Here is an 8585-nt window from a genome sequence, read left to right as displayed (position 1 = left end):
AACATACATTTAATCAATCAAAAGTGCACCATACATCATAACATCAAGAATTTCACTTCAAGGAGCATTCATCATGCCAAGTTCAGCTCTAATTACATAAAATCTATCCTTATCAAGAGGTTTTGTGAAGATATCAGCTAGTTGATGCAAGGTGTCAACATATTCAAGTACAATGTCACCTTTTTGAACATGATCTCTAATAAAATGATGCTTAATTTCAATATGTTTGGTTCTAGAGTGTTGAATTGGATTTTTAGTGAGATTGATGGCACTAGTATTGTCACATTGAATGGGAATATGATCCATGGTTATTCCAAAATCCTCCAATTGTTGCTTAATTTGTAAAACCTGGGCATAACAACTTCTAGCCGCTATATATTTAGCTTCGATTGTAGATTGAGCAACACTATTTTGTTTCTTGGAAAACTATGATATGAGCATATTTCCAAACAATTGACAAGTACCAGAAGTGTTTTTTCTATCAATTTTACACCCACCAAAATCCACATCGGAATAGGCATGTAAAGCAAAAGAAGAGCCTTTTGGATACCATAATCTTAAATTTGGGGTGTCTTTAAGGTATCTAAAAATCCTTTTAACAGCAGACAAATGTGTTTCTCTAGGAGATGATTGAAATCTAGCACATAGACATACACTAAACATAATATCAGGTTTACTAGCAGTAAGATATAGCAATGAACCAATTATAGACCTATATAGTTTAGAGTCAACACATTTACCTATATAGTTAAGCTTTGTTAAGGTGCTCATTGGTGTCAAACAAGGCTTTGATTCTCCCAATTCAAACCTTATGAGAAAATCCTTGATGTATTTGGCTTGATTTATGAAGGTGCCATCTTTTGTTTGCTTTACTTATAGTCCCAAGAAGAATGTGAGTTCTCCTATCATGCTCATTTCAAATTCACCTTGCATAATTTTAGGAAATTCTTGACAAAGAATTTCATTAGTAGCACCAAATATAATATCATCAACATAAATTTGCACTATGAGAATGTCCTTACCTTTTGTTTTAATAAAAAGTGTAGTGTCAACCTTCCCTCTATTAAAACCATTTTCAATCCAAAAAATTGACAATCTTTCATACCAAGCTCTAGGAGCTTGTTTTAAACCATATAATGCTTTTGTCAATTTATAAACATGATTTGGAAATTTTAGATTTTCAAAACCGGGAGGTTGCTCTACATACACTTCTTCATTTACAAAACCATTAAGAAATGCACTCTTGACATCCATTTGAAAAAGCTTGAAATTTTTAAAATATGCAAATGCAAGCAACATCCTTATGGCTTCTAACCTTGCTACCGGGGCATAGGTTTCATCATAATCTATTCTTTCATCTTGCCTATACCCTTGAACTACCAATCTAGCTTTGTTTTTAATGATATTCCCATTCTCATCCATTTTATTCCTAAAGACCCATTTGGTGCCTATGGTGGGATGGTCACTAGGCCTAGGTACAAGATTCCATACATGGCTTCTTTCAAATTGGTTCAATTCCTCTTGCATGGCCAAAATCCAATGATCATCTCTTAATGCTTCATCTATATTTTTGGGTTCAATATGGGATAGAAAAGTAACATAATTACACACATTAAAAGAAGATCTAGTTTTTACCCCTTGAGTTGGATTACCAATGATTTCACTATCTTTGACATACATTCTTTCTCTAGGATGATTTGGCTCTTTCTCTATGTGTTGTGGCTCCTCTAGAAACTCATCTTCTTTCTTTTGATTTTTCTCTTCAATGTCATAAAGTGCATCATTGATCCATTCTTGAAGTATACCTACATCATCATCATCAAGAAGCACCTTTCTCGAAGGTGGGTTAGATTAATAAAAAATAACATGTATAGACTCTTCCACCACTAATGTTCTTTTATTGAAAGCTCTACAAGCTTTTGAATTCAAAGAATATCCTAGGAAAATTCTTTCATCACTTTTTGCATCAAATTTTTTAAGATCATCTTTTCCATTGTTCAAAATAAAACATTTGCAACCAAAAGGATGAAAATAACTTATGTTAGGCCTTTTTCCTTTAAAAAGTTCATAGGGGGTTTTCTTCAAAATTAGCCTAATCATAGTTAGCCCAGATGAAGAAGGCTCTAGAAGGCCCTAGCTATAGGCAAAGCAGTGACCAGACGGGGAAGGTTTTGGAACCCACTAGGCAGGGCACTCATTGAAAGTGCTTAGACTCTTTTAAACCCAAGGCTTAGCAAGGAGCTTGGAATAAGATTGATTCTACAAAGGCCTTAGCTGACCTAAAAAGTGTCTAGAGGCCATGGAAGGCTCTAAAAGGCCTATAAAGGCAACACACTTAGATCAATAAGAGCTGTATGTGCTGGGGAGGCCTAGGTATAAATAAAGGCTTCCCCTTTATTCATAGTTAACAAGAGAACCAACAAGAGAAAAATAAGAGGAACCAAGGCATAGACTTAGCCATATTAAAGACTTGAGGATAGAGATAAGAGTCATTGTAAGGTCATTGAGCAATTGTACATAGCATCAAGTAAATAAAAATTACAAATGCTTTAACTCTTCTTCCTAGCTTTCTTTTAAGCTCCTTCTTAGCCAGCAGAATGCATGTCACAAGTGTTTAGCATAGAGTTAGAAAAAAGGCTAACTTAGGCACATAGATGGTAGTTTCTAGCCTAAGGTCACTGGGTACTAGGCTTAAGCCCCTAGCCTATGATAATTGGTATCAAACCAAGTTTCAATGGAGGGGGATTAGAACCTTCATTATGTGTAGTGTTGATGTTAGTTTGAGTTGTGTGGGCAGCTTGCATGCTAGTGTGCTACTTGTGATGATAGCTTGCATGTGGCATTGCATAGTGTGGGTATTGTTGGTTACTAGTGCTGAGAGTAAGGCGTAATGATGCTTGAGTGCTTATAAGGATGTGTGGGAGATCCTTAGTTTAAGATTCACATTTATGGTTAGGTATACGGGTGATGTGCATGATGGCTACTCACCTATGTGTAAGGGGAGGAAGGCTAGTTCGAAAGGGTGGTTATCATCATGAAAATTAGTTTGAGGACACCAAGGATCATATATAAGTGCTAGACTCTATGTCAGAAGAGTTCTTAAAAGGGTAAAAGGCATGGGTAAAAGTCAAGTAAAGCGATAGTGTACAAGACTTGAAACAGGAGCATTACCATTACTAAGTCGATGGTTAAGGCTAAGTGCACTAAGTCTCCATAACCCAAGGGTAACAACTAAACCTAGGGTAAGGGCTTGAGTGAGAGAGATAAGAGTAGCAATTCTTCAGAGGAAGAGGAGGCCAATAAAGAGATAGAACATCGAAAGGCATGGAACAAGGGTTTGATTTAGGACAAGTATGATGACTATGTCTTTTAACTACTTCTTATGCTTAAGACTACATGAGGCTAGGAAACACCCATAGCAGAAGAAGCTTGGAGCCATTGAGAAGATTTAGAGAGAGTTTAATGGTAAAACTAGCGAGGGTGGTTGAGCCAAGAAGAGAGGATTTTTTAGGCTATTGATGAGGGTAAGATGAGTTAGCTGTAAAAAGCCACTAGCCTTATAGATGGAGGGTTTGTCAAAGAAAGGGTAATGGCCTAGATGTGAGTGTTGCATGCCTTGCACCTATGTGCACTGTACACCTTAAAGGGCCTATTAAGTGTGGGAAAAAGGTAAAGAATGTATGGTGTAGAGGAGAGGGTAATGGCATATTGGACATAGAGGTGTTGAACACTTCGACAAGCTAGGATTCATGAAAGCCTATGTGACGTGAGTGCTGCATGCCTTGAAAGGCCCATTATGCATGGGGAAAAGGTAATGGCACATCACCAACTAAGGCACTACATGCTTTGAAAAGCATGGTTTTGTGGGAACATCATTAAGATCATCATTAGGATCGTGACCAAAATAAGGGATGACTATGAAGGTGTACTGAGAACTATCATGTACTAAAAACCATTATGTGCTAAAGACTATTGAGACAAGATGGGACATCAATCCAGTATGCATATGTAGTGAAGAAATTACATCTCCTAGCAATAGGGGTGTTGCCAGAACAAGTAAGGGACAATGTCATGATCCATGCACAAGTCCTAAGTTTAAAGGATTATGAGACATAGCTTGTTTAAGTTGGTGTAGCCGAAGGACCAATAAGGATCGAGACTAAGGTCCTAAAGGCACATATAAGGCCTGAGTGTGCAAACTAGGGCTTAGGCTAAGGTTCAAGAGCATGGCAAGATAGGCAACCTAGTGTCAAGAATGGGGATGGCTCGTTAGAAAGATGGCTCTAGATTAGCCAAGAGATAGGCTAGGTGCATTGGCATAAAAGAGTTTGGAGAAGCTTAGAGGCTAGCCTAGTGTGCAAGCACTAAAGGTTCTAGAATGGCCTGGAACAGGAACTATGGTAGGTATTGTAGTGCCCAGATGAGAAAAGCTTAGGAGCACCCTAGTTATAGGTAGAGTAGTGACTAGATGAGGAAGGTTCTAGAACTCATTAAGTATGGGCACTTAGCAAGAGTGCCCAGACTCTTCTAGACTTGAAGCTCAGAGGGAAGCCTAGAAGAAGCTGGATTCTACAAAGGCCTTAGCCAAACTAGGATGTGTTTAAAGGTCATGGAAGGGTCTAAAAAGCTTACAAGAGCCACACACTTAGATAAATAAAAACCATATGTGGTGGAAAGGCTCAGGTATAAATAGAGGCTTCCCTCCATTTGTAATCATAGGAGAAGCAACAAGAGAATAGTAAGAAGAACAAAGTCATAGACTTTGTCATATTAGAGACTTGGGGATAGACATAAGAATCAATGTAAAAGCAATTGTACATAGCATCAAGTAAATAGAAATATAATTGCTTTAAGTCTCTTTTCTAGCTTTCTTCCAAGCTCTTGAGGAGCCAACGGAGTCCATAGCACAAGTGTTTAGCATAGAGTCAGAAAAGAGGCTATCTTAGGCACATGCATAGTAGTTTCTAGCCTAAGTTCAAATGGGTGCTAGGCTTAAACCCCCAGCCTATGACACCTACTGTTGATGCTACTTCAGACCCCAGACCTCTGATCAAGTCCTTGAATCAAGCAATGGCTCCCTAAGATGGTGCAAGCAAAAGCTACAATCATAGGCTTGGTCTAGCCAAGTCTTTTAGGCATTTGGTAGTCTCATGGCCCTTTCTTATTGACCACAAAAATGCCTTTGTCTAGCCAAGCTCGTGCATGTGCCATGGGCCGGGGCTTAAGCCTAAGGGTTGAAAAGTCCCATGTGAACAACACTTGCACATGGGCTAGTCAATCCTTAGAGATGAGGGAAGCCTACCGATAGTGCGTCCAGCACAAGCTTCAAAAGGGAATCGGGTTAAAATTCCTAAACTAGGACATGACGATTGATGGCAACATTAGGCAATTTGAAGACATCAATAGGGGCCTTGGGAAAAGTTATCTTTTTTATTTAACAACTTGCCCACCCTAGAAATGGTTTAATTGGAGGTAGGGTTTAGTGGCTAGAAAAAGCAGTGCATGTTGCATGGTGTTCAGTGTGCCCCCAATAGGCTTTGAAAATCTAGAGGACTGAGTGCTATTTGTACTCAATGGTACTCATAATCGCATCAGGTCTCTAAAGTGAATAACTTATTGTCAATGGAATAGTGTTGGCAAGGGAAGTCAGTAAAATGGATCTGTAACCTCGACAAAAAGATTAGCTCTGAGGGCTAGGCATAGAGGTCCCAGTCTCGAACCCATTTGGTATTGGTGGACTGCTTGAACTGCTCCCATGGTAAGAGTGGGTCACTACGTGCCAGTCGGGGGATGGTTGGGAATGGCACCTTTGAGGGCATTTTTTAAGTGATAAATAGTTGACTTAAAACTGGTATAGACAAGGGGAATTTGACTATTTAATTAAAACAAATCATTTTGATGGTCCCTACGGATGCTCACGCAATGTGATTTCTACCCAGTGCTCTGAATGTCAAAGTGAAGAAATTCAAACATGCATAGGTAAATGGCAGGAGTAATTATGACTCCTTAAAAGTAGCCAAATGCCTCATCAACTAATTAGTGATGCACATTAATGGATTAATGAGATTCCCACTATCCCTGTCTACTATCTAAGGAAACCATAGCCAATGGAATAGGCTTGGTAGAATCAACAGGGAAAGAAGACCTTGTTAAGCTTGACTCTAGTCCAACTTTGTGAATGACTTGAGAGGTGTAAGACAAGTGGGAGCCCTTGAGAAAAATTGAAATACCACTACTTTTAACATTATTTTACCTATTTAATGAATTAGAGGCAAGGCATGACCCCTTCTTTTAGACCTAAGGCTAGCCTTGCTTGATTGATCAGGGTAGAAGACAATGTTAGGTGGGTAGATTGGCTGGGGTAGCACATCTATTAAAAGATAATGCAAATGTCCTAAAATGAACTTAATGAGAATAGAAATCTCATGTGGAACAAAAGGGTAAAAGCTTGTTTAATTCCAATTTTCAGTATGAATATGAACGATGAAAACATGGCCTATCAATCATTTGAAATTTGAAGCTAGAGGTGTCAAAAAAGTTAACACAAGGATAACTAGCTTGTGGTAGCCAAGTGTTCATAGCGACATTACTTTTTGATCCTTCGATGTCTGCTCTTCCTATCATTATAAAGCATAATTCACCAAATGTTGGATTGTTAACACAGTAATAGGGAATGTAAGTTGGGTTTAGACTATCATGACACAGGTTAGTTTTACCTTACTAATGGCAGTGTCACAATAGTAATTTAACCTAGCATGAGAGGAACCATTGATTCACATAATTGGTCATTGCACTCGATTGAAAAGCTAGTGGCATGAAGCTACCAAGCTTTGGATTATGACTAAATGCCTCTAAGTAAGAATCTAGGCTAGAAGCAATGCACATGCCTATCACTCAATTGCCAACCTATAGTAGGGGCCCATGGACTAAAAGAACAAATGTCGTAGGTGCAGCCCTCATGGCAGATAGGCCATACAGGACTCTTGGAGCTCAAATCCCATCGAGCAATGGGTAGAATCCTTTGCAAATGACTTAAATATGTAACGGGTATTGTAAGGGGTAGAGTGGCCTTGCTACCACAATCCACTAAGATTCAACCCTTTGTCACTTCAATTCATTCCTCCCCCTACCATACCCATCAAAGTCCTTTCACTTGATTTTTTTACACAACATCCTTTTAGGGCTGGGGATGAATGGTGTTCTCCATTGGAATCGATTTAGCCAAGTGATGAAATCCCTAGTAGACCCAACAAAGCACTGGCCCAAACAGACATAATAGATAGAACTTTCTAGAAAGATTTGGAGACTACTATGGATAGTATAGTTCCTTATACAATTTGAACTCTTGATATATATCTCATGTAATCTCTTTATAATCTTGGACTTTATAATAGCCATTGGATTGAGTCAATCCTAGCCATTGATTCACGGGGGCTTCAACTATAAATAGAGGGCTTTTCTACCCTCATTTGATGTATACACCATAACTTCAATAATACAAGTTTTCCCTTTCCTATCTTTATTGTTCTCTTTAGCTTTCCATTAAACACCTTATGTGTAGCCTTGTCTAGCAGCAACTTGGGTGGTTGGCCTTAGAGTATTGAGTGTCTATGCATTAGTTCAATTGAAGGCTGATATAAGACACCGAATGAGTTCATTCTCAAGTCTTGGAGTTACACGAGTCGAAGCTTGAGTCTTAACCCATGATAGTTAGTATTAAAGCAGGATTTACTTCAAGGTTGTGTTTAGTTCACACTCAAAGTGTTCAAGGAAATGGCATCTCAAAGATATCTTGGTAGCTAACAACTAGAGGTCTAAGAGCCAACTTATGGAAAGGGGAAAAAGGATACCTTAAAATACATGATGTCAACCATGACTGGCCATTTAGCCAAGTTGAAGGTGATAGTGTCAAACTTTAGGGAGAGGTTTGAGGAAACTAAAGAGGAGATAAGGGAAAGATTTCATGGTGCGCTAACAAAACCATCAACATGTTCACCCAAAAGAATGAATCCTTAGAGTTCATGGTTAAGGTGATGTGCAAAGAGATGAATGAGCTCAAAGAGGAGCTTACAACATGCAAGGTAGCCATTGGGAATGGTGTGTTAGCTATAACAACTAAGGCTTAAGTGGTAGTTCCCAAGCCAAATGAGTGTAAGGGAGCTAGGTCCCTAAAAGATGTGGAAAACATTCTATGGGGAATGGAGCAATACTTTCAAGCCATGGGCATTGATGAGCATGCCACTAAGGTAAGTATAGCCTCTATGTATTTGGTTGACATTGCATTGTTGTGGTGGAGATATAGGTGTAATGATGCAAGCTATAGAGATGCTGTTGTCTAGACTTGGGAGGAGTTCAAGGCAAAATTTAAGTAGTAGTTCTACCCTGAGTATGCTAATGATGAGTCAAGGGTGAAAATTCATAAGCTTAGTAAAAAAAGCAAGGTATGGGAGTATGTTTGAGAGTTTTTAGAACTAATGCTTCAAATTTCAAACCTTGGAGAAAAGGAAGGTCTTTTTTGTTTCATGGATGGACTTAAATCGTGGGCCAAGAATGAGTTACAGTGAAAGGGTGTCAAAGATCTGGCC

At 38.8% G+C, this 8585-nt stretch overlaps 1 pseudogene; it reads left to right on the top strand.

Annotated features, from left to right (window-relative positions):
• Positions 1–5622: 5622 nt before the first annotated feature.
• On the top strand, positions 5623–7116 carry LOC149514888 (25S ribosomal RNA; annotated as a pseudogene).
• The last annotated feature ends 1469 nt before the right edge of the window (positions 7117–8585 follow it).

Source organism: Durio zibethinus, chromosome 15 (genome assembly GCF_047325235.1).
Source record: "Durio zibethinus cultivar Kanyao isolate XHJ-2024 chromosome 15, ASM4732523v1, whole genome shotgun sequence".
NCBI classification, from domain to species: Eukaryota; Viridiplantae; Streptophyta; class Magnoliopsida; order Malvales; family Malvaceae; genus Durio; species Durio zibethinus.
This window is presented reverse-complemented; position numbering and strand designations above follow the sequence as displayed.